Source organism: Pelodiscus sinensis, chromosome 5, assembly GCF_049634645.1.
Source record: "Pelodiscus sinensis isolate JC-2024 chromosome 5, ASM4963464v1, whole genome shotgun sequence".
Lineage (NCBI taxonomy): Eukaryota > Metazoa > Chordata > Testudines > Trionychidae > Pelodiscus > Pelodiscus sinensis.
In genome coordinates, this window is record NC_134715.1 from 55535348 (window position 1) to 55561221 (window position 25874).

The 25874-nt window shown below is 46.6% G+C and overlaps 1 protein-coding gene across 4 annotated transcripts in view; it reads right to left on the reverse strand.

Annotated features, from left to right (window-relative positions):
* The window catches only part of FBXW7 (F-box and WD repeat domain containing 7), a 277673-nt gene extending 253820 nt beyond the window's left edge, over positions 1 to 23853 (reverse strand). The window contains exon 1 of one of the 4 annotated variants that reach the window (XM_075930055.1): positions 23827 to 23853. The gene's annotated coding sequence lies outside the window, so the exon portion shown is untranslated. Of the gene's footprint in view, positions 1 to 10685; positions 11497 to 23826 lie in introns of those variants that run through there. The other 3 variants (XM_075930052.1, XM_006111571.4, XM_025185402.2) reach the window with 3 other exon arrangements.
* Between the last annotated feature and the right edge of the window lie 2021 nt (positions 23854 to 25874).

A 25874-nucleotide genomic window follows, 5' to 3' on the forward strand; every position in this document is an offset into this window, starting at 1 on the left:
AGACGACACTAGTAGGTGGGGGTTTGGGTGGAGGAAAGGGGGAGACTGAGGACCGGCTGGGAAAGGAAACTTGGAGCTGGGGCAGAGATGGAAACCAGGAGCAAGCTTTAATTCTAAGTGCATGACTCCGCAACTTTAAAGCTGTTTTTTAACTTCTTTTGGCCATGATATATAAATGTGTATTACATATAATCTGTCCCTTCCTCAACTTACATATTTCTAGATCAGAATTATATTCGCTAAGGTGTTTCAATCTAAGATTAATAATACAGAAGAACAGAGTTATTATGCAGCCCTCAATTAAAATAATAAAATCTCAGGACTGGAAGGGACCTTGAATGGTGTTCTAGCCTAGTGTTTCTCAACCACTTGTATGAGTGTCCTTAGGGAGAGAAGTCAGGGAGGGGAGAGGGTACATCAACACAACTGAAATTTGGAGAAAACTGAATTTTTGTTTTCAGTTTTACAGCTTTTTATTATTTTTGTACTTTTTACACCCAAAAATGTCATTGCAAGCCCAGCTACGATTAAGCTGTTTAAACAAATGGGTTACAACGGTAGAAAAAAATTGTGTGTCTGAAAACTAAGTAGTGGGGGTCCTTTTTTTTTTTTTAAAGGGGGTATTTTATTTAAAAAACAACAACAAAAAAAAAAAGGTTGAGAAATACTGTTCTAGACCACTCCTCTGTGTTGAAGAAAGGACTAAGTTTTATCTACACCATCTGACAGGTGTTTGTGTAAATTGCTCTTAAAAACCTTCAATGATGGAGAGTCTACAGTCTGCGTAAACAATTTATTGTAGTGCTTGCCACCCTGATAGCTAGGAAGTTTTTCATAATGTCCATCCTAAATTGCATTTGCTACAATTTCAGCCCATTGCTTCTTGTCCCACCCTCAGATTACGGAGGATCATTTTTCTCCCTCCTCCTTCTAATAATCTTTTATTTATTTGAAAATGTATGTCCTTTCTCAGTCTTCTCCTCTTCTCCAGACTATCCAAATTTTTTTGTCCATCTTCCCTCATAAGGTCATGTTTTCTAGATCTTTAACCATTTTTGTTTAAAACTAATAAAAAGGAGAGAGGCAGAAGCCAGACCTGGACTGGCAACTAGAACAAGATATCTTAGACACAAAAAAAACCCACCAGGTAGTGGACAAATATAGGAACAACACGTCTTTTTGGAAAGAAGCACTGAAAGTATCTCGCCCTCACACCTCATAAATAGCAAGCCAGATGCAATATAAATCAAAATATTTTTTTCAAACGCAACATTTTTCCCCAGACCATTTTATAATTCAAGAGTACTTGTTTCCCCTAAATCAGGGGTAGGCAATCATTTTTGCGCCGGCGGGGTCACTTTGTTAATTTTGGTATGTGGTCACAGGCTGTTCTGGCCCCCTAGAAGAGTGGGAGGCCTCAGGCGGAAGGGGTGGGACTGGGGCTACAGAGAGAGAGAAAGAAAGTGTGTGTGTGTGAAAGAGAGACACTGTGTGAGAGACAGATTTTCTGACGCAGACTGAGTGTGTGCGGCATAAGAGACGGAAGTGTGTGGCACAAATTGTGTGTGTGTTGGCCATGTTTCGCTGAATGCAGAGGAGAACATTTAGGACTCTGTGACTGCTAGGCCATACTGCCCCAAATGCAGGTTGCAGGACACAGACCAGGCCTGGGAAAAATATGTCCCGCGGGCCGGATCCGGCCTAACAGCGGGCAGCCCAATGCAGAAACATGACTGCTCCCCTGCAGAAACATGACTGTCAGGCTCTGTTTTTGTTTCAAAACAACAGGGGGGGGCGGAGCTTCAGGTGCCACCCCCACCCCCAGCACAATCCCACTGGCCAGTTTCTGGCCAGAAACCAGCCAATGAGATCTGCTTGTCTGAATAACAGACAAACAAGAAGTACCAAGCCCCTCCTTGGCTCAGTTATTGACTGAAGCACATGGCCAAGCAAGCAATCAGGCTGGCTGGGAAATGCTTTAAGCTCTGCAAGCCTTAGCTTTGCAGACAGACAGGCTGGTTTGGCTGCTGGCTGGTAAGTCTCCTGGCCACATCCTGCCTCTGGCACTTCACCCCCTCCCTGTCCTAACCCTCTGCCGCCGCCACCCCCTCTCCCCCCCCCCCGACTTGACATACCCAAAGCGTCTGTCCCCCTCTTGCACCCATACCTCCTCCCAGATCTGGCACTCAATCTCCTACCCCAGATCACAATCCCCTTCAACTGTAGTTCACATCTCAAACCCCTGCGCTCCAGTCCCCTGCCCTAGGTCACAACTGCCTCCTTCACCCAAACTCCCTCCCAGACTCCAGTCTCTCTCCTGCACCCCAATCCCTTACTCCAAGCTCCACTCTGCATCCTACCTTCATCCCAGACCCCGCATCTCCTCCATTAATATCATGGAAGAATGCAGCCCTTGACCACTTTCCAAAATCTTGGAGTGGCCCCCGCCAAAAATTATTGCCCACCCCTGGCATAGACTCTATGGCTACTGCGCCCCCCATCCTGAGTGGGAGTCTGAGGGGCCGCAGCTGACATGTCACGTAAGTTTCTCAGAAAAGTCATGCTCTGTCTCTAAGACAAGGAAAGCCGTCCTGCCCTGTTGCCTCCCCCCTCCCACTCTGCAGAGATGGGGCATGGGGAGAGAAGGGATGTGTGTGAGAGAGTGAGAGAGTATGAGCATTGAAATCTTAGAAATAGTGCACTGCCTCTTAAGACAGGTACTCCTCTGAGACACTTATCATCCATGCTTCAGATTGAAGCAGCTCCACTGTGTCTCCCGCTCCCTGACCTTTGCTCTGCAGAGATGGGATACAGGGACACACCATGACTTTAGCACTCCCTGCTCTCACCCCACCCCTCCGTCCTTTGCCCTACACAGCTAGCAGAAAATCCTGGGAGCAGCTCAGCTGAAGGATGGAGCAAGGTGGGAGGAGGGACAGCAGAACACACATTGCTGGCTGTACATATGCTCGTTCTGCTAATCAGCTGGATGGGCTCAGTCCAGACCCTGGGCCTGATTTGCTGACCCCTGCCCTAAATCACCTCAAGTTCCCTCAAACCACACACTTATGCCAGTAAGCTAGTAAGGCCACAATTTTCCATCTTAACATCTGGGCAGAAAAACTTGTTAAGGAAGGAATTGTATATTTTTGATATGGGTAATGAACTTTCTGACAGCTATGACACTTTTTGAAGATGTATCAGGATCTGTACATGGAGAGAACACAAAAATGAAAGAGCTGCTTGTGGCAGGTAATTTGTTTACATAGTACTTGAATTTGCTGCCCAGGGATCTATGTAAAATGAAAATTGGGTAGTCTTAAGTTTGTTCCCTCGGACCTGGACAAGTGATCACATCTTATAAGAATGGCCACACTTGGCAAAATCAAAGCTCCATCTAGCCCAATATCCCATCTTCTGACAGCGCCCCAGAGAAAATTAACAGAACAAGTTATTATCCTGGGATCTTTCCCCCGTCATCCATTCCCAGCCTCTGTCTACAAGAAGCTCAAGATACCATCTCCCATGAATGTGTCTAGTTCTTTTTTTAAAAAACCATGTTATAGTCTTGGTCTTTAACATCCTCTAGCAAGGAGTTCCACGGGATGATTTCAGAATACATAGGTCATAATTTGCACCCTCTATGGCAGTCTCAGAGACCTAGAACTGAAAACACATAGGCCTCAGTCCTAACAAGTCAGAAATGAGGCAAAGACCATAACTAAAAGTTTGTACTGACACAGCTTGCAACGTACCTGTTTTGTGAATTACAGATTGCCATTCAGTTGGTTTCATCATCTTTTGGTTTTCGAGTATCTAAAAGGGTGTCACAAGGGATATGTCTACACTGCAGAGTTTATTTGGAAAAACAGCTGTTTTTCTGAAAAAAAGCTCAGTTACACTGCAATCACTTTTTTTGAAAGAAAGGAAAAGAAAAAGAAAAAGAAAAAGGAAAAGGAAAAGGAAAAGGAAAAGGAAAAGGAAAAGGAAAAGGAAAAGGAAAAGGAAAAGGAAAAGGAAAAGGAAAAGGAAAAGGAAAAGGAAAAGGAAAAGGAAAAGGAAAAGGAAAAAAGGAAAAGGAAAAGGTTTTTCCAACATTGGTAAACCTTTCTACAAAAAAGTAGCCTTTTTCCAAAACAGCTCTTTCAAAAAAAGGTGTGTATGGACAGGAAAGAGGGAGTTCATTCGAAAGAAGAGGAAAGAGGAAAAAAGCACATGTGTCCTGGTCCACAGTAATCTCAGCTGAAATGAGAGAGCGTCCACACTGAACGGACGCTATCTTTCAAAAAAGCAGATTGCTTTTTTGATGCACTTTTGCTGTGTAGACACTCTCTTCCAGAAGAAGTTTTTCCGGAAGATCTCTTCCAAAAGAAGCCTGCGGTCTAGATATAGCCAAGGAGGAGGGAGAAAAATTGTTCTCCTTGGCCTCTGAGGACAGGACAAGATGCAATGGGCTTAAACTGCAGCAAGGCAAGTTTAGATTGGATATTAGGAAAAACTCTCTGTCAGGATAGTTAAACACTGGAATAAATTGCCTAGAAAGGCTGTGGAATCTCCATAAATATTTAAGAGCAGGTTAGACAGACATCTACCAGGGATGGTCTACGGTGCTTGGTCTTGCCATAAGGGCAGGGAACTAGTCTTGATGACCTCTCGAGGTTCCTTTCAGTTCTCATATTATATGATTCATGAATTCACTAACAGCATGAAAACATTTCACAGCGAGTATATAGCCTATTTACAGGAAATGGAATTAAAATGTGGTACTGTATTTGCTAAGTCTGTTAAAACACCATCATCTATAAACTGTTTCCCACTTCTTCAAATTGAAGTTATACATGCAGATTTTAGATATGCAGATAGTATAAGTCAATTAAGTTAGTGAATCTGTGTGTGTGTGTGTGAGAGAGAGAGAGCTTTTCCTGTGGGACAACAGAGAGACATCATCACGTCACTCTGCATCTCACAGACTCTGCCCTCACATGGCCTCCCTGCCCCAGACACTTAAGCAGACTCTGCCTCCCAAAAGGCTGCAGCCAGAGATGAGGAGACAGGACCCTTCGGAGTTGGAATCTGCCCAGGCCGGGTTACCAGGTGGCTTTGCCATCCCCGAACAATGTCCAGGGCAGGGAGCGATTCCATCCAGAGCCTGGGCACCACAATAGATCAGCTTGCCACAGGGAATGGGGCTGCAGCAGTGCTACCACCATTGCTTGCAGAGAAAACCACAGGTAAAGCTCTGGGGTGGCTGAACCTGAGGAAGTTGGGGGCCTTCCCAGTGGCCAGAGGGCCTGAGGCATTACACAGGAGCAGTCCCACAAGGGAACCAGTGCGGGGCCTGAGGGGAGGCCCTGGCACACCCTGCTCAGGGGAAGCAACCACTGCACCATATCCATTTTTGGAGCTGGCTGTGGTGCATAACCATGTGCGTGGGGCAGGCTGAGCTTTGGCTCGCTGTCTGGGGACAGGGGCTACAAGACTATGCTCCTCGCAGGCAGGGGTTCTCAGCCCTCTGGCCCAGGGGGCTGCGTCAGCTTGTGCGAGGCCTGGTCACAGCCCACTCGCGCTGGAAACAGAGGCAGGCTCCGTGCCCTGCGTCCCTAGCTGCCTCATGTTCACCGTGCCCAGAGTGGCCACCTCAGTGCCAAGCCACCCCAGTGGAAACCGCAGCTGCAGCCTGGCAATCCCTAAGGCATCATAGAGGTGAGGGCCCAGCAGCGCAGCGGCTGCCAACACAGCTGAGTGAGGGCGAGGAAACTGGTGGGGGAGCGCCTGCCCCTGCATGGTCAAGCCCAGAGACCCCCCCTGCCCTCTTTCCATCCTCCATGGCCTCTGTTCCTCTCCTTCTCCCTCACAGACTGTCATCACCTTCCTTCTCAACCTAGCATCCCCAAAGGACCCCTGCTCTCTGCCCCTTCCTCCAGCCTCTTTCTCTGCCTCCTTTCCATTTCCTCTGCCCACAGATATTCCCCTTTTCTGCTTCACAGCACCCCAGAAATTCCACCCTTCTCTCCAGGCATCTGCCCAGATCCTGCCCAGCACTGGGAACAGTCTCCGCACAGAAATTCATGCATATGGGCCTGGTACAGTTTCTTTGCTGCTTAGGTGGCCTGTTCATGGGAGGAGGCAGGATGTGCATAGGTAGGGAGGAAAGGGGATAAGGGTGTATGTGGGGAAGGGTGGTGCAGTAAGGGGACAATGATGGGGGTAAAGGGGATATAGGAATGGAGGCGGGGGATGGGCAAAGTGGGAGTACAATGGGGGTTAGGGAAGGATGGGGGGTGTGGGAATATGGAGGAAGGAGGTGGGGGTAAGGGTAGGCAGTGTGGGGTGGGGAAAGGAAGGGGTTAGGGACGATAGATTTGTATAGGAATGGAGATGGGGGAATGGGAGTGTAGGAATGGAAGACAGAGGTGGAGCTAAGGATAGAAGGGGGGTAGGCTATGGGCCATGGACTATTTTATTGGTGAGTGGGGCAGAAGCAGGAAGGGTGTGGGTGAGGGGGACTGGCTGGAAATTGAAGTGCACAAGCGGGCAGGATGGGCCAAGAGGGACCCGTCCAGCGGTGTGGTGGGCAGGAGCAGAGAAAGATGCAAGTGACTTGGGGCCAAGGAGAGCACAGTTGGGATCAGTGCAAGATTAACAGTCTCTCTGGCTGTGAAAGTGGCCAGCGAGAGCTGGGTTGGCGAGCTTAGTGAGCAGGGGGCGCAGTCCTCTAGTATGTTTTGAAGAGGGGGGAAAAAGTGTGCCCAAATATCAGAATAAAATCAAGGTTGGAGTATGCTGAGTGGTGATGCTTTGTGTTCTATTATAAGCTTTTTCTTTTTTTAAAAAGCCAGCGAAAAATTGCTCTAGCAAACATTATTGAAGATGGACATTACAATGGGACCTCTCACTCCCTCCTTTTTCTATAGCTTTCACATTTTACTTCAAAAGAGAAAGCTATCACAATACAGAATAATCAAGATGTTTATGAACGTGGACCATGCAGAAAAATGAGTGCAAGTTTTAAAAAACTATAGCTAACAATCTGTCCATTGCAAAAAGGTATTAGAAAGAGTCTGACAATAATGAAAGAGAGGAAGTTAAATTTAAATTTGGATTCAATATACTGACAGAGCTTTATGCCAAAGGAAGCTGAAATGTTATTGTCAGATTAAGCTAGGGGGCTGTGTCTACACTGGCAAGTTATTCCGAAAAATCAGCCGGTTTTCCGGAAAAACTTGCCAGCTGTCTACACTAGCCGCTTGAATTTCTGGAAAAGCGACGACGATCTAATGTAAAATCATCAGTGCTCTTCCAGAAAAACTATGCTGCTCCCGTTCAGGCAAAAGTCTTTTTCCGGAAAACTGTTCCGGAAAAGGGCCAGTGTAGACAGCACAGTAGTGTTTTCCACAAAAAAAGCCCCGATCGCGAAAATGACAATCAGGGCTTTTTTGCGGAAAAACACGTCTGGATTGGCCATGGACACTTTTCCGGCAAAGCGTACTGCCAATCTAGACGCGCTTTTCCGAAAATGCTTTTAATGGAAAACTTTTCCGTTAAAAGCATGCCAGTGTAGACGTAGCCGGGATGTAAAAGAGTAGTCGAGTTGACTACTCGCATTCCCTGCCTCCCCCCGTTGCTGTCTCTATATCAGCAAATTTTAACTTCCAAGGATTAAACTAAATCATAATATTGCTTTAAGCACATGTATAATTCAAATATGGGAAGACACTGGTTATCCTATTAATCTTCTACACCAGTGGTCCCCAACGCGGTGCCCCCGGGCGCCCGTGTGGCCCCACCCCCGTGCACCTGTGCAGCCCCAAAAGGTTGGGGACTACTGTTCTACTCTGCAGGAAGGTAATTTAACTTATGGTTTCCTGGCCCCTTTAGTCAGCTGAAACTCTAAGTGTTGTTCAGTCATCACTCAATTCTTGCACGTCCTTCCTTAATGCAGTGAGTGTTGTAAACCACTCAACTGTGGTTTAAGAAAGTACTGCACACCTCAAAGTGGCTGTATCTCAAAAAAGGAGTCAAGAAATTTCTAGTATCCTTCAAGTACTCCACCAGTTTTGGGGGGTTTCTGTACCTGGTTAAAGACCTTTACACAACTGGAGAAACTGACTACACAGATACACCTTAAAGACTAACAAAACATGTAAACATTATCATGAGCTTTCATGAGTACAAAAAGTGGGTTGTATCCACGAAAGCTCATACCACCATCTACATGTTTTGTTACTCTTTAAGGTGCTGCTAGACTATTTGTTGTTTAAGTTTTTCCATTTACAGACTAACTCCACTGCCCCCTGAAGCTTTTACACGGATACACTAGGTAACCAGAATATACATATGGTTCTGTCAAATGCTTAGAGAAAACTGAACAAACAAATGAACATATTTTTCCTCTAATCTTTCAGTTGAAATAATCTCACTTGACAGTGATATTAGCAATACAAAGTTTTTAGACAAAATGTCTAACAACTTGTATTAACCCTCAAAACAAAGTATGATTTAATAGGACTCCAAGCGAATATTGTACATTCCACTCTGATGGAAGGTCAGTGGCTGCAATGTAGGATTGAAAGAGGAGAAAGTAAAAGATGATTGGAGGGAAACGTAGGAAGGAAATCAACAACACTCTCTAAAAATAAATCTAGATAAAGTTGGCCAACCTGTTTATTCTCTACTAAATTAGACAAGTTAGATAAACTTTAAGGTTTACCTTTTTCTCCTTCTGAAAGACAACTAGGAAAAATATTCTATATCGATAAACAGTTGCAGATATCAGTGTTATCCTAATGTTAATTCTGAAACTAGATCTGAAATATATTCAAATGGTATTTGCAGATTTTTTGGTTTGTAAACCACATTTAGACAAATCAAAATGCCTATATACAGTACGAACCCTGTATTGTGGAATAAAATTTTATTTACTTAATTTAGCAGCAACTTGAACTGCTGGCAAATGAGGCTGAAAATATGCTATTCATGCAACTATATATCCCTTTCGGTAACTTTGTATGTGGCAATATAAAAACATGCTGTATACTAAAGGCATGTCTTCATGACGCGGAAGATCAATGCTATAGTGGTCAATCTTCCGGAGTTTGATTTATCACGTCTAGTAAAGACCTGCTAAATCAAACTCAAAGAGCACCTCAGTTTGTGTCACTACTCCTGCACCTCATCAGGAGTAAGGGAACATTTGCTCCCGCTGTGGAAACTTGAATTAAGGTATGTTGTACCTAAGGTACATAGTTAACGTAGCTGGAGTTGCATATCTTAATTCAACCTTCCCCTGTAGTGCAGACCTGGCCTATGGCTCAATATCCAGCTTAAAATTCTCAAACTGAGAACTACAGAGCACTTGATGGTATTGGACAGAGAGATTACTAGACAGATGCTGCTGGTTCTTCACTCTTATTCCCAATCGCTAAAATTGGAATGTTAGATATTGTGTAATTGAACAGTCATGTAACTGCACAAAATCTTAGCAATTACACAACTATTTAATAGTCCCCAAAGGCAGGGTCAGCAGCCAGTGCACTCCCAGCTCCACTCCTGGGGAGCCCCTTGCTACCACAGCACTGAGGGAACTGGTGCTGGGGGGAAACCAGATTTTAAGCCAGCTCCCCCCCAGCACCAGCTCCTGCCTGCCCCCTCCCTGCTGACTCAGAGAGGCAGCAGCATAGGGGTGGGGGAAGGCAGACTGGAGCCAATAGCCAGCTCCTCAAGGGTATCAGCTCCCGCTCCCCCATCCCTTTCACAAGGGGAAGGGGAAGAGTGCATGTAGTCTACAAGATTAAATGGTAAATCCAGGCTTTTTGGTTAACCGTGTAGTCCTCTACATGTTGACATTCCTATTCTAAACTGTATTAAAACCCAGCATTTTAAGTGAAATGCATTAAATTACTTTCCTAATATTTCCATACTAGAATTGCTGCAGTTTTCAGAGGGATGTTATGCAACTGTGGGTAGCCAGGAATCCACAGTCTCCATTAAGATGAATCCCACCCTTACAGAGTTTGAAAACAGTTCCACTAAAAATACCGTGGCTTGTATTTTTCAGTTCTGGTGTACAAGACATCCTGATAAAGCACAAGAACAGTTCTGTTGAACTCTAGAGATTTCACACAGAACAATAGTGAATGGAAGGAGGTTCAAAGTCGCTTTTAAAACTTGGTCTTTGTTCAGGCCTTCAGTATCTCTGCTGTTCCTTGCTGCAAGTACAAAGCCAGAAGTACAAGTTTCAAAGGGGAACTAATTCCCAAACTCGTTTTTTGATTGGGCGCTATCAGTCCCTTCACTGTAGTAACTCTTCACAAATCCGAGGCTCCTTAAGTCTAAGGTGAAGAGTGGCAGGAATTGATTTAACATAAGGATTTCCCTACAGTGTCTCTCTCTCGTCGGAAAGAGAAGATCGCACTCCCGGGAGGGTCACTTAGCTCAGCAGACCGTGCAAAGCTCCCGACAACGTGAGGAGCATGTGAAACAGGGGATACCTCGGGCGGGACTGATGTGATGACGGCTCTCCCCGCCCCGCCGGGAGGGACAGAGCCACTACCGCATGCTCCTACTTAGTCCCCGTCACAACCTACGTTCAAAGGATTGCGGGGGTCTTTGCACCCACGTGTTCCACCTAGACTGGCATATAATCAGCGGAACAGACATCATCAGACCCGGCCCCTCCTCCTTACCTCACCTTGGGAGCAGTAGCGGCGGCGGCGGGCTGTTTCCCTCCTTTAGCTCTCCGGACGCAGCAGACCCGCTATCGGTGATACAGAGGCGGCTAAAGCTCACCCTTGCTCCGGGGGCGGGGGTTACGCTCCCCTGCAGGGGCTTTAAGACTTCGCAGCAAGTTGGACGACAAATCCCGAGAGACCCCGCGGGAAACTTTAGTGAGAGACGAGTCCAGCCCCCTCGGTTGCCGGGTCTCCGCGTCTCTCTCGCTGCCTCCCGGCTCCGGGGGGCTGTCGGCGGTTCTCGTGCGTGTCCGGGACTCTTCACATGGAGCCACCGCCTCCTCGCTGCCCCCTCGCTTCCCCCGGGCCGGTCTCTCTGCTGCCGCCGCCGCCGTCCGGGAAGGAGACGAGGCGAGTGGGTCGGGCCGCGGCCCCCGCCCCGCGCTCCCTCTCATACACTCGGGAGCCGCCGGACCCGGCTCCAGCGGCCGGGGCGCTGCTAGGGCCCCAGCCAGGCAGCGCGGGGAACCCAGGCGGCCGGGCTCAGCGCCGCTCCCACCCTGAGCTCAGGCATGTGTGAGCCTCGGCGCGCGGCGCTCCGCAGGCAGAGGCGGGCGGCAGCCGCCGCACCGGGGTGCCCGTTACCGCCTCCGCCGGAGCCCCGCGGTTGTGGCGGGAGGGGGCGCTGGGGAGACCGGTCCGGGCTGCAGCTCGCTCCTCGGATCCGCTTGTTTTCTGTGTCTCTCACACAGCGATTGGTGTGGGGTGGGGGGGGCGGAGGGAGAGAACGGCGGCGCACGGCAATGACGGACGGACGTAACCAGGCAACAGCCCCACCTCCCTGCCGGCGCACGGCGATGACGTCAAAAAGGACACGGCGGTGCGAGGCAGGTATCGCTACTGTTGGATGGTTCAGGCCGGGACGAGGGGGTGGAGCCTGAGCGCAGGGCGGGGATTAACCCGTTCGGGCCTGGCCTGCTGGCGGAGGGAGGTTTCGGTTTCTGGGGGAAGTTTAACCCTCCGATCCGAGAGCAGCCGCCTGCGGGGGTGACGGGCGGGGCCGGGCCGGGGAGGTGGACGCAGACTCGGGCTGAGGCGCGCACCCCGGGAGCAACAGTCTCCGGCCTCTCCTGTCTCTTGGCTACAAAGCGCTGAGCTCGCTGCAGCGTCTGGCCGCGCCCTGGAGACCGGACACCCCCGCTGAACCCGGCCCGTGACTGGCCTGCGCGCGGGAGCGTGGGCTGGGGCGGCCTGGGGCTGTCGCTACAGTGACTCCCGGGCTCGGGCTGCCCCGCGCTGCCTCCTCGCCTGTGGTTCGGAAAAGAAACCCGCCTTCAACTAAGGCCTTGCGTGACCTTGCCCTCGTGTTCTCCTCCGGGTTCCTCCACGGGAACTAGCTCTTACCCCAGCACCAGCAGCTGTTCTGCAGGCTCCATGTCCTGCTGCCTTTTGCCCTACACAGCTGCCCCGGATCCTTATGGCAACTTCTGGTTGCAACAGGCTGCCCCTTCGCACCCAAGAAGCATCCGTGAAAACAAGCCTGTCGCTGTCAACCTAGACCACAATTGTGGGGAAAACGTGGAGTCCTTGCACAAGTTGTGTTGTGGCCTTGAGCAGCAAGAGTCAACAGCAGTTTGCACAAGCACCAGAATTGCTGGCCTCCAGTGGCAGTAGCAGGCCAAATAATTCAATGACTGGATGAAGGGAAGTGGGGCATCCTCTCATCTTCCTATGCAAGCAAGATAGTGTCAAGTATGCTTTGATTGACTTGGACCATAGCAGTTCTGAATTTAGGTGCTGTCATACTGCACTCCAAAAAGCCTTTTTTAATTATATTCTCTCCCTATTTTTCCAGTGTCCACTTTCCAGAAAAGAGGTTGACTCCAGTTGCTGTAGAGAGCTCCTTTCCTAGATTCCCTGTATACATTTACTATACAAGACATATCTTGTGCCTCAATCATCTTACTTTTATCACCAGCATAGGCACACTTAATGTTTATGTACATAAAACTAAATAGTCTTGATTTAAATTCATTATTCCATTCTTACAGCACTATATGTATCTTAAGTAATGTGTAATTTATTTTATTTTGAAACATCTACTGAAATTAACAAGCACTTTAATTATGTACTTAAATATAACTAATACTTTCGAACCCACAAAAATAATGTGAATGTTTTGAGACAGGATTGTGAGACTTTACCATTATCAGCTGAGAATCCAAGTACCAATACCCAAGCAAATATACTTGACAATGTTTTGCTTGCATGGGAAGAGGAAAGGATAATATCCCTTTACTGGCTCATCATATCATTACCTGGGTTGGTACTGTGGGTGGAGGCCAGCAAATGTTTACGAGAATACCACCAATAATTACAGGTATAATTCCCTTCCACTTCTATTTCCAACCTTCAGAATTAGGAAGAGACTGAGTCATTTAATCTAGTTCTGTGATTGCAGGTAACCATGGTGTGTAATCCCCATGCATAAATGTATCAGTTTCATCTTAAAACTAATTAGGTAGTTTTCCCCCACTACTTTTGGAAAGTGATCCTCACTCCTTTGATAGTTAGAAACATTCTTTTTAAATTTCGGACCTAAATTTATATATAGCTAGTATATGTTCATTTGTTCATGTGCTGACATTGTCTTTTAGGTTAAAAGCTCGTCTCTCTCTGCTGTCCCTCCCTTTACATATGTAATCATATCCTTTCTTAGCTTTTGTTTCCCTAAAGTTAAACAAGGCAAGCTCTTTTATGTTTTTTGTAAGATATGTCTCTGCTCCCCTGATCATTTTAGTAGCCATTCTGTGCATCTGTTCCAGTTTGAATGAGTCTGTCTTGACCATAAGTGACCAGAATTGTGCACAGTATTCCAGATGAGCTCTTACCAGTGCCACATATAATGAAATTAATATGTCTCTATCTCCTCTGGAAATACCTTTCTTGATGCATCCTAAGATAACATTTGCCTTTCACAGTTGCAACACAGTGGTGGCTTGTGGTCATCCTATGATTAACTAATACACTCAGCTTCTTCTGTCTTTTTGAGCAGCCCCCAACTTATAACATTCTTATTACTCCCTAAGTGCAATTTCATCCCATTTCTATTACTCCAGTCCTCAAGAGCATCCAATTTTTTCTGGTTTATGGTGCCTCAGCATTATCCCAAGATGATTCCAAACTGTACTATTAATCAATTGCAAGAATAGTCAGTTTCAGGGATTCTTGCCTTTTTCATCCTTCATTTCATCCACTAACCACTTAGCACTGTTCATCTGTAAAATGGTAGGGTTTCAGGAAATGTATTACAGTTTAGTTTCCCATAACTATTCTAGGTCAGATTCTGTTTATCATGGACACTTCAACATCTATATAGGCAAGTATTAGTATCTTTATGGTTTTCCTAATATGCAGTGCTTCACTACAGTACTTTATTATAAGGATTTGCCCTGGCAAATGGACTATACCCACTGTCTAGCCTAAATAAGTTCTAGGACAGGAATGGGCAGTAATTTTTGATAGGGGGCCATTCCAATAATTTAAGTGATCAAGGACCACCCTTTTCTATGCTATCAAAAAAGGAGGTCTGGGGTCTGAGATGGAAGCTGGGTGCTGAAAGAAGCCTGAGGTGGGGGACTGGGATGCAAGAGCGGTGTGGGCTGGGAGGAGGTGCGGGGGGGGGAGGGTAAACGGTCACCGGGAAGCAGGGTTGGGGGCAGCAGGGCTGTCTGGCAGAGATCCGGGCGGGCAGCAGAAGCAGGGTTAGGAGTAGCGGGCTGTACAGTGGAGATCCAAGCAGGTGGCTGGCGGAAGCAGGGTTGCGGTCAGCGGGGCTGTCTGGCAGAGATCGGGGAGGGCGGGTGGCGGAACCAGGGCTGAATGGGGGGGTCGGGAGAGCTAGAGAGGAGGAGGAGGACGGGAGAACCAGCTGCCGGAAGCAGGGCTGAATGGGACAGCGGGGGGCGGGGCAATAGGGGGAGTGGTGCTGACCAGAGGAGATCGGTGGGGATGGGGGAGAACCGGTCGCCAGAAGCAGGGCTGGACTGGGGAGATCAGGAGGAGAAAGGGGCGGGGGGGGGGGGGGGGAGTGGAACTGACCCGGGCACATGAATGAGTCCAGCCCCGGGGATTCCATTTTGCCCCTTCCCCCACATACCCTCCCTCGAGTAGCTGCAAACTGCCTGGCTGGTAGACACACACGCAGCCTGAGCACATCTACCAGCCAGGCAGTTCGCAGCTAAGGACTGATACACCTAATAATAATAAAACTTACCGAATTAGAAAATACTGGACATTTTATATGTCCGTTATCTTCTCAATTTGTTTCCCCAGACAGAAGCCTCAAATACCGGACTATCCGGTACAAAACTGGACACCTGGCAATCTACCCCTCCTTGCACTCTCCCTCCTAGCCAGATACCCCACCCCCAATCTGCTCCTGCTTCTGCCTCCTGGAGTGCCCATGGAGAGCCGAGTCCCCCAAGCCCTGGCCCAGGCTGGGCAGAGGAGGCAGCCGAGTGAAACACTGAAAATTTATTCATTTTTAATTATTTTTATGTGTTGATATTTTTGGGCTGAAAAACAGTACTGAAAAAAAAGGGGGGGTTCTGACTAAAGTAAAAAGTTTGGGAAGCCCTGATCTAGCCAGCTTTATATCCATCTTGCAGTCCATTTATCCAATCCATATTCCCTTAACTTGCTGGCAAGAATATTGTGGGTGACTGTATCAAAAGCTTTGCTAACGCTGGCACTGGGGGCTTTGGGAAGACCAGAAACAACTAAGTTGAATATTCATCAGTTGCTTAATGAATATGCAAATGACTTACCAGTCCTCCAAAAGCTTGTGAATGGATTTACTGGTCTCTGTGTCAAAAAGTTTGGGAACCCCTGTGTTTCTAGGTTGCCTCTCTCATTCAGTACGTGTCCCACATTGTCCCTGACCACCTCCTTCTTGCTAACATACCTGTAGAAACCCTTCTTGTTTTCCTTCACATCCCTTGCTAACTGCAACTCCAGTCGTGCTTTGGCCTTCCTAATCACCCCCCTGCATACCTGAGCAATGTTTTTATTTTCCTCCCTAATCATATGTCCATGTGTCCACTTCTGTAAGCTTCTTTTTTGTTTAAGATCAACAACAATTCACTTAAAACAAGCTGGTCAGCTGCCATATTTGCTATTCCTTCTCCACATTGGGGTGGTCCATTCCTGTGCCCTCAATAAGACTTCTTTAAAATACAGCCAGCTTTCCTGGACTCCTTCCCACCTATTCCCCCCCCCCCCCATATTAGCTTCCCCAGGGATCCTGCCCATCCGTTCTTTGAGGGAGTCAGTCTACCTTTCTGAAATTCAGGATGGAAGATGAAGTGATTTGTCCACAGGCTAATGGCAGAATCAGAAAAATAACTCAGGTCACCAGTGCTGTCTTTACTAAGCTACACTGCCCTAAAGAGAAATAAGTATGAAGAGTACTGAAAAATATATAGCACAGAAAGCAGTGGTAAGTGATGCTGGATATAGAAAATTAAGAAAACCACAGATTCCAGAATTCTTCTGTGGTTTAGTCTAATTGTTTTTGTTACAAATTTTAATCTGTCTCAATAGACTTTAAATGAAGCACAGGAGCATCCTGAGGATTCTCCTGTGAGGTAGGTCATTAGAAGTATCATTAGCCCCACTTTACAGGGGACAAAAGAGAAGCAGTGATATGTTCAAGGTCACATAAGAAATCTGTGCCAGATTTAGGATTAGAACTCAACAGTTCCTGGATTTGAAAAAGTACACTTTGTGGGGTAGAGTTGAGTTTTTAACTGTTTGGAAATAACTTAGTACATCTGAAATCTAAATAATAGATAGTATGTAATTGGGAGCTGAAAGAGTCAGCTGTCTCATCAATATGCATCCAAGGTAGTGGTGGGTTATTGATCAAAAAGCTTAGTGACAGTAGTTATCTGGCAGTAGTGGTAATGCTAAATTTGCATCAACATCTAGTAAAAAGTTTTGATTGTTTACATTACAAGTTAAACTGGTTCAATGTCTAGTCTTCAATGGAAATTTTATGATTTGCTAGTCAAAGAATAGAGTACTGTAGATCAGTGTTCTGGCAGAATTGAATTGAAAAGTTTACCCTGCTTATGCCAAGCCCTAGTATCATTTCACTTCCTTTCATTAACATTTACATTAATTTAAAAAGAAAAAGTGTAACTGGGTTTAATTGTAGCCTTTTTATTTTCATTAATAATGCAGAGAAGAGACAGATACTTGTCAGCGCATAGTACAGGTTGCATCTCTAAAATCTGCAATTCTCTGATCCGGCAATATCCGTGTCCAGCATGACCATGGATGATCCAGGATCAGAGAGTCCCTGTGTGCTGCTGGGGGCCTGAGAGGTGGCATGCAGTTCAGTTGGGCTGCAGGGGGAGGAGTGGGAACCAGCACATAGCTCAGCTTGGCTGCATGGGGAGCCAGGAAGCCTGGTGTGGGGTGACCTGAAATGCCCTCCCTGGACCAGAAAAATCCCTCCTCCAGGATCAGTCAGGTCCCAAGGGTGCCAGACCAGGGAGGTCCAAACTATACTGTTCTTGTGAGAGAGTGAAACGTTTCTTCCAAACACTTAATCTGAAGCTAGAGCATGTAGCTAGGGACTCTGAAGTTACGTCTACACTTGCAGCAGAGTATGCAAATGAGGCTAAGCGTGGAATATCGCCGAGTCTCATTTGTATACCTAATGAGCCACCATTTTTGCAGAAGAGGCTCTTACACCAGAAGGAGCAGTCTACACTGTCCCTTTTTGTGCAAGAAAAACCCTCTTGCGTAATGCCGTTATTCCTGAAATTAATTGGAGTTAACGGCATCGTGCAAGAGGGTTTTTCTTGAGCAAAAAGGGGCAGTGTAGACAGCTCCTGCTGGTGCAAGAGCCTCTTCTGCAAAAATGGTGGCTCATTAGGTATGCAAATGAGGCTCGGCGATATTCCACGCTTAGCCTCACTTGCATATTTCTGACTCAAGAAGCCGCGAGTGTAGACATAGCCTGAATGTATTTTCTTACTCTGGTGTTCTTAATTTTTAGACATTGCCTTCTATATAAGCAGTTGATGTTAAAACACAGTAGTAACAATGACATTGTAATACAACTGAACATTTAATACAATTAAAAACACAATATACTTGTACAGGGACAAGTCACTGGAATGGACTCAATTCAGGTATAACCTTGATAACTGGAAGAATTATATGCCATCAGATGTAGAGGGAAAAATAGATGAGAAAATTTTGCCAGTTCTGACAATTGGGGAAGAGACACTTCAATCTTTAGTGTCAAATCAACAATAGAATAACTAATTAAATGGCAAAATCTAACCTTGCAATATGTTATGTTTAAAACAGTAAAATTAACTAACAGTCCACTAAAAGGAGTGCAGACAGTCCAATGCAAGTCAAAATATTAAAAACATCATTTAAAAAAGTCAGTTTGATTCATTTGTACATATTGTCAATTTCTTAATGTTTCTATTTAAGGCAGTGCTTTGAACTTCAGTGCTATCCTGGATAGGCTTTTCTGAATCAGAGCATATACAGGCCAGGTTTGTCAAAGGACACTACAGCCATATATACAACTGGATTAAAACTGCGTTAGCACCATATTTAAACCTCGATTGTATTCTGGAGAAATGAAGATATACATAGCAACGGTATTGCAGACCAGTGAGTTGGCAGAAATATGTGGAGACGCACAACATTTATCAGGCTTCTTTCTAGCCAATAATGTTATGTCACTTTCACTAGCACCAATATTAATCAAGACATTACAATATTTAGCTGAAAACAGCATCTTTCCATGAATACCCCAGAGGAAACACACACTGACCTGCAGATAGGACTTGAGCTATGATTTTGTGGGAGCTAGTCCACTCCTTGTAAATCAGTTTAACATGGTTAGGCCCCATTTGAATTTGAAAGCATTAGCACTTTTCTAACCTCACTCTGGGCACCATAACTGGGAGGGTGCTGCTATGAGCCTCCCCTGGCTGGCTGCAACATAGACTTCTTTCCTGTTCAGCTTCCCTCCCCTCCCCCCCCTGCATGGGACTGGCAAGTTTCTCCACAACCCTCTTAGCCTTTGCCCACTCATGGCTGGCTAAAAGCTCCAGCTCCCTCCAGCCCCCCTTCCTTCCAGGGAGCTCAGAGCTCCGAAGTCCCTCCCTGCCTGTGCCACTCTGTCTCCAACAGCGGAAGAGCCTCAGTAGAGATGTAAAATTTCATTTAATGTGTTAACCGGTTAAACGTAATTTTTAACCACTGCTAGACTTGCTGCAGACAAGGGCTATTCCAGCTGGAGTGCCGTTGCCTGCAGTGCACGCAGGCTGGGCCCACCGTGGACAGGGCCTGCTCTGGATAGCTAGAGCGCCTCCTGCCCATGGCAGGCCCCATGCCGCTGGAGCAACCACCCATTAAGGGGGAGGCTTACTGGTTAACCATTCACATCCCTAGACCCCACAGAGCAAATGCTCACATGTGAGTGAGCAGGAGACAGAGGGGGACTGGGCAAGACTGGGAACAGAGCTGGCAGGGGGCATGACCAGAGGCTGGGAAAAAAAAAAAAGAGGGCAGCCACGCAAGGTAGGGGTACAGCTAGGCACAGGACTTTGGGGAGTAGGGGTGCAAAGGAGGAACTGGGCAGGGGAGAACCAGGCTGGGAAAGGAAAAGAGCATGGGAAGCAGGGGTTGTCTTTGTGAGTCTCAGGGTACATCTAGACTACATGCCTCTGTCGCCAGAGGCATGTAGATTAGGCTACCAGGCATAGGAAAATGAAGCGGCGATTTAAATAATCGCCGCTTCATTTAAATTTACATGGCTGCCGCGCTGAGCCGATCAGCTGTTTGTCGGCTCAGCGCGATAGTCTGGACGCGTGGGTGTCGACATCAAAGGCATTTGTCGACCACCCAGGTAAACCTCATCCCAGGAGGCATACCTGGGTGGTCGACAAATGCCTTTGATGTGGACACCCGCGCGTCCAGACTACCGCGCTGAGCCAACAAACAGCTGATCGGCTCAGCGCGGCAGCCATGTAAATTTAAATGAAGCGGCGATTATTTAAATCGCCGCTTCATTTTCCTATGCCTGGTAGCCTAATCTACATGCCTCTGACAACAGAGGCATGTAGTCTAGACGTACCCTCAGTGAGTTAGCAGTAAATGTGCTAGCCAGGGCTTCCTGAGGAGCAGGCTGGTTGCCCCATGGACAGCAGCTGTTCTGAGCCACCCCATGCTGCACTTCCAACTTTTCCATTATCTGCCCACATGCCTTCAGTATTCCAGTGTCAACAGGAAACTGACACTAATAAAAGGAAGGGAGTAACCTCTTAGCTGGACAGGAAGATGAACTTGCACTTGACAAAGCTGGAGTAGCTGAAATTTTAGTTAGGGAAAAGGTACACGAGTTGTTTGTTTGTAGCACCAAGTTATCTCCAAGCTGTCACAATTTTCAACAAGCAAGAGTTCTAAGCAGTGCAGTGCTGAGTGAGATTTCAAAGGTCCCTTCTAAAGTGCAGCACATTCTTACTCACTTATGGGAAAGACATTTAAAAACTGTCCAGAGGTGAAAGTATTGTCCTCTCACAGCCTGCCCTTCCTTGGTGGGCTGAAGGCAGGGGGTGGAGGAGGTTGTGATATGACAGTACCTGTAAGCAATTTAACTGTAGAGTCTCAGGACAGAGGGTTGGGATATGAGGGTGCAGGAGTCAGGGTGGGGTGAATGAGGAGCTCTGGGCAGGGGGTTGAGGTATGTGGGATGTAGGAGTCAGGGCACAGGACTGGGAGTGTGTGGGGAATCTCAGGGCAGGAGGTCTGGGGGCACAGGAATTAGGGCATGCAGCTGGGTTGTGGAGGGTACAGGAGTCCACACAGAGGGTTGGATTGGGAGTGGGTTGAAGGGGGGTGCAAGAGTCAAGACTGGTGGGAAGTTCAGCAGTGGGGAGGTGTGCACAAGAGTCAGGGCAGGAGGTTGAGGGGAGTGGGGGGTCTCAGAGAAGGTTTTGGAAAGTGTGGGGGAGCTCAGGGCTGGGAGTGCAGCCACCACAATGCCCAAGTGCTGGATCCCCCTCTCAGCCTAATGTGCAGCCCCTTCACATGCCACACTTCCAGCACCTCCATCAGGTTGCCCATGAGCTCCACCAGGAAGTGATGCTTACCCTCCAGCTGACCCAGATGCTATAAGAGGCCCCAGTTTCTGAGGTAACAGAGCCAGTCTTTAGCCTGTAGTAGGGTGCCCCCCCTCTGCTGCACCTTAGATCCTGCAGCACCTTAGTGCTGAACTTGGCCACCCCACCCTGGTCCACACTGAAGTCCTGGGCCACAACGGGCAGCAGCTCCATCAGTCGGGCCCAGCCTCCAAACGTGCACTGCCAGCATGTCCTGACACACCACCCCCCTGCCTACTACCCCCATTACTTTATGCCCAGCAACCCCCAAGCTTAGAGGTCCCTCATCCATATATCTCTGCCACAGATCCCTGCTCTGTTGGCCATGGGTCCTGCTGAAGTGTCCTAGCTGTGTACACGAACTCCACACTGCAGAGCTCAGCTAGCATTAGCGCCTTCTCCGAAGTCTCCGGGGGGGGGGGGGGGGGAGAGGAGGTGTCACAGGGACACGCAGCGTTTCAGCAATTCCTCCATGGCTAGGCTCGGAGAAACTGGGCCTCATGCCAGGGAGGTGGTGGCACCTGGTTCCACAAGGCCTGCACAAGATTCCATGACCTGTCACTATGGAGACACTGCTAGGACACATTCATAAAGAGCTTTCCTTGTGTAAAACTTTTACACAGAGAGACAAATTTTTGAGAGGGTTGATCCTTTTGAACTCCTGGGTGCTGTTCCTCTCAGAGCTGAAGTGGTTCAGTGTCTGCTTTGCTCTTCAGGGGGGCAGTAACCCCAACCCTGTGCCTTGTCCGGGGGACACCAGAGGATCTGGCCCAGCAGGAAAGGGTGGTGGGAAGCCCCAGAGAGCAAGAAGGCAGGTGTCAATGGCATGATCAGCATGCTGGGGAACAATCTCAAGGGGTCTTTTGTGACCGCACCCTATCACATGGATCTGTTGTGAGGGGCCAATGGACATAAAATGATGAGCATTCTAGGCAGGGTGTGGTGTGGCAGTGCATGCTGGCAGTGCAGGGCTAGAGGGAAATGCAGGAGTTAGAGGTGCAGGCAGCACTGGGCAGAATTTAGGGGTGAAGGCAGCACAATGCACGAGTTAGAGGCATAGGGGGGAAAGTGTAGGAGTAAGGTAGTCTACACAGCAGGGCTAAAGCTAAAATAAGCTACACAACTTTAGCTATGTCAATTGCGTAGCTTAAGTCAAAATAGCTTATTTCAGCTTTTGGTGCAGTCTACCCAGCAGGAAGTCCAAGGTAGAGCACTCTTCCTCTGACTTCTCTTACTCCTCATAAAATGAGGGATACAGGAGTCAGAGTAAGAAGTCCTCCAGCTCAACATTATGTCAAAATAACTGCTTGTAGTGTAGACGCAGACTGTTATTTTGGAATAACTGACACTATTCCAAAATAACACTGCTGTGTAGAGGTACCCTTAGTGACAAATGGGTGTAAGTCAGGTATGCAGGGGTTGAGGGCCCATGGGGACCAAGGGAAATAGGGGCCATAGGTGCTAAAACATAAGTTCGCCCAGAGTGCCATTTTCCCCAAGGCTATCTCTGGCATAAGCCAAATGTAAATATCATTGGACCTAATGCAGTTTGAACTTCTGATAGATAGAACCACTGAGATGTGGTGAAAACAAAATTCAAAATGTTTATCAAGTGATATTGAAAATGATTTGTTTCTGACATTTATATTAAAAACATTTGCAAACCCTGTTTAGGAGAAACCATTGCTTAAAACCATGGTCCCCAACCCGGCGCCCGCGGAGCAATGTGGGCTGGCAGGTGCCAGCCCTGGGCGCATGGCCGGTCCCGGCCCCGGGGGCGCCGCACGTACCCTTGCCAGCTCCGGCGCCGGCCTTGGCCCCGCCCCCGGGAGCACTGCGCGTGCCCTTGCCGGCTCTGGCGCCGGCCTTGGCCCCGCGGCGCTTACAGGGGGGACGCGCCGGCCCCGGGCGCGCGGCGCTTGCCAGGGGGCGCCTTCCCCGGGCGCGCGGCTATGGGGGGGGCCCCGGCCCCATGACTATTTTAATCACAAAGTTAAGCTATGCAGACAAGTAAGAAGTTCTGAGGAAAATAAACCCATTTGCAGTGTCCAAATCTATTGTTTTTGTATCTTCCTCCAATTCTGTAGTACAAATCTCCACAAAATTATTGACCGCCTATGGGATTGCCAAGATATAAGCCATCCTGCATAGCTGATGAAGCCTGAGCCTAGCAGAGAAACAACAATTTAAAGTCTAAGCACCACTGATTATGCTACCAATGTCTCGATGCCTAAATTCCCATCCTGTTCTAACAAAAGGAGTTAGAACTCTCTCTTGACCATGAGAGCTTCACTCTTCAGGGACTCTAAAATTAAAACATTCAGGATGTATAAGGACTTGGTCCCACAGCTATGAAACACCCTTCCACAAGATATTAGATTACTTGAGATCCAGTCACCTTCAGATTAAAATGCTTGGCTCCTTCTGACATACCAGGCTGCAATATGACTGTGCCACACTTGCCCTGTATGTGGGATGCCTTAAAATGCCTTATTGTTGTAACTCCCAATCTAGAACACTCACAAACAGCCTGCCAGCACCCAGGTCATCTTCAGATGTGTTTGCAGAACTGCACCTTGCCAGTCATACACTGGCTCTCACTAGACTTGGTTACACAGAGTGGCCAACACACTCACAGTCTCATGTTTTCCCCCAGGAATGTATGTATTTTACTGCCCAGCCCTCATCTGGACGATCCCAATATATTAAATCCATTATTTAAGGGAATGATAAACATACAATTATCCACCCTAAATGGGGTTACCCATGCTCTTTAACTCCAACACATTTGACTAGATAAAACAAATGTATTACAGAGAGACAGATTTGATGTGAGTACAAGTAATGAACCTTAAGGGTCAGAAATGGTTACAATAAAATAAAATAACCTAACTCAACAAACTATATTTGGTTGAAAGCAAAGTTTTTCACCATATGCATCCAACATCATTACTGACCAAACTCTTCGGGTCAGGACCCCTTCTCCAGAATCCAATGTTTGTCTTCTCAGGTGCGTAGAATGAGGTGGGGGAGGAGAGATATTTGACCCTCCTCTTTATAGTTTCAGTCCCTCATTGAAAAACATTTTCATCTGAGAACCGTAGGATCTAGTGGAGGAGACCTTATGCTGTGTCTTTGCTAAGGTGTAGATCTCTTTGTCAATGCCCCCTCTTTCTTGCCAAAGAACAATCACTTGTTAGGTGATGGCCCATCAGCTTGCCCTTTGTCTCTGGGAAATTAGTTTAGCCTTTCCCCCCAGACCTACATTGGAAACACAATCCTGATTTCAGCTTCTGTTCCTATTTTTACTCATATGTTGGTACATGTGTTCTACCATATTACTGATTAGTAAATTATGAGTTTTCAAATGATACCTCATCAGGCATATATTAATATCTTGTACAATGATTACCACAATAGTGTAAAGGGTGTGAATACAGGGATGTGTTCTATCACACCCATCTCTTCACCTTATTCCTTTAATTTCCCAAGAGTGGCTTATGATGTAATTAAACAAACAAACCTTTGTTCCATTTCACAGCATATCACAAGATAATTGTGATACTCATACTAACTGGGAAACTATAATTTTTGGAATAGCTGTTAATTTTTATAATCCTGTCACAGTAATGAATGCATTTCAAAATTCTGAATAAGTCAAGCTTTTCTAACACTGTTTTAAAGCCTAATATGCAGAAAAGGGAGGGACTGCATGTTTTCAGAGTAGCTGGGTATGTTCTTGGCTAATGTAGGCACAAGCACATTTTCTGCAGGTTTTCTGCTAGACTCAATTTGGGTATTATATACATTTCCTTTGCTGTGCTCATGAACATGCTTACTTGGAAGAATCTGCTTTATAATGGTGGTTTTGTGGTGCTGCCAGGGCTATGAGATAGCATTCTGGCATATGTAATTTTACTGGCATATTACTCCTGCTTGATTAAAAACTGCAAGCCACAAGTATTTCCTGAAGAGACATTTCCTCAATCAGTGTAGGCAGTATCTCATCATTCTTTTTGCAGGAAGTGGCACTTCCTAATATGAGAGTGTCATTGTAATCCAAATACATTATCCATTGAAAGCATATATAGGGCAGAAGTATGGGAGTTAAAATAGTAGCCCTCTTCTCTAATTACAGCAGGACTAATCCATTATTTTAGTACCTGAGTTAGGATCTGGAATTATATGTATCCAATGAAAGAATGATAAGAAAATCCCTAACTACATTTCATTAATTAGGATTTTAAAAAGGGATTCAATTTCATCCTACAGGGCATAAGCCAACCACTAACTGATGAGGTTAAAACAGAAGCTTCCCTAGTGATGGGTCATTATTCCATAACTGTGTAATACAGGGTTTGTGTGTGTGTGTGTGTGTGTGTATGTATGGGATTCCATAACTCCCCTGTACAGGGAGTGCTCTCTCTCTCTCTCTCTCATAACCACCTATACCTAGGGAAAACTTTTGTTAGTGTTTGGTTTATGCCCTGTAGGATGAAACTATGGCACTTTTAAAATCCTAATTAATGTAATTAGGAAATTACCCTCAAGAAACCCTGTTATGTATATAATATAAACAATCAAAATGCCATACTCTACTATCTCATTAACTATATATGCTAAATGATTTAAATTAATCAGCAATTTGACCCTTAATTTGGGGAGTTTGTACAAAAAAACATTCTGTTGTAGTGCTGCTTCAGCTGTATGAATATTAGCAATATGGAAAGCACTAATATAGATGGCTCTCAAACTTCACTAGCTATTTTCAGCATTATGCCAATTATACCTTCTGGGTGCACATCCGATTCACACAATGTTGAAAACAGCTGCTGGAGAATGAAAATTGTTTACATTAGTCCTCAACATTGCTAATGCTAGTGCAGCTGATGCACTGTTACAACTGTAAGAATTTTTGTACAAATTCCTTGGGTCTTTTGGGTTTTCTGCTGAATTAGGTTACTTTTAATTGCATGATAGTTTTCCAAGCAATGCAGTGGTGCTT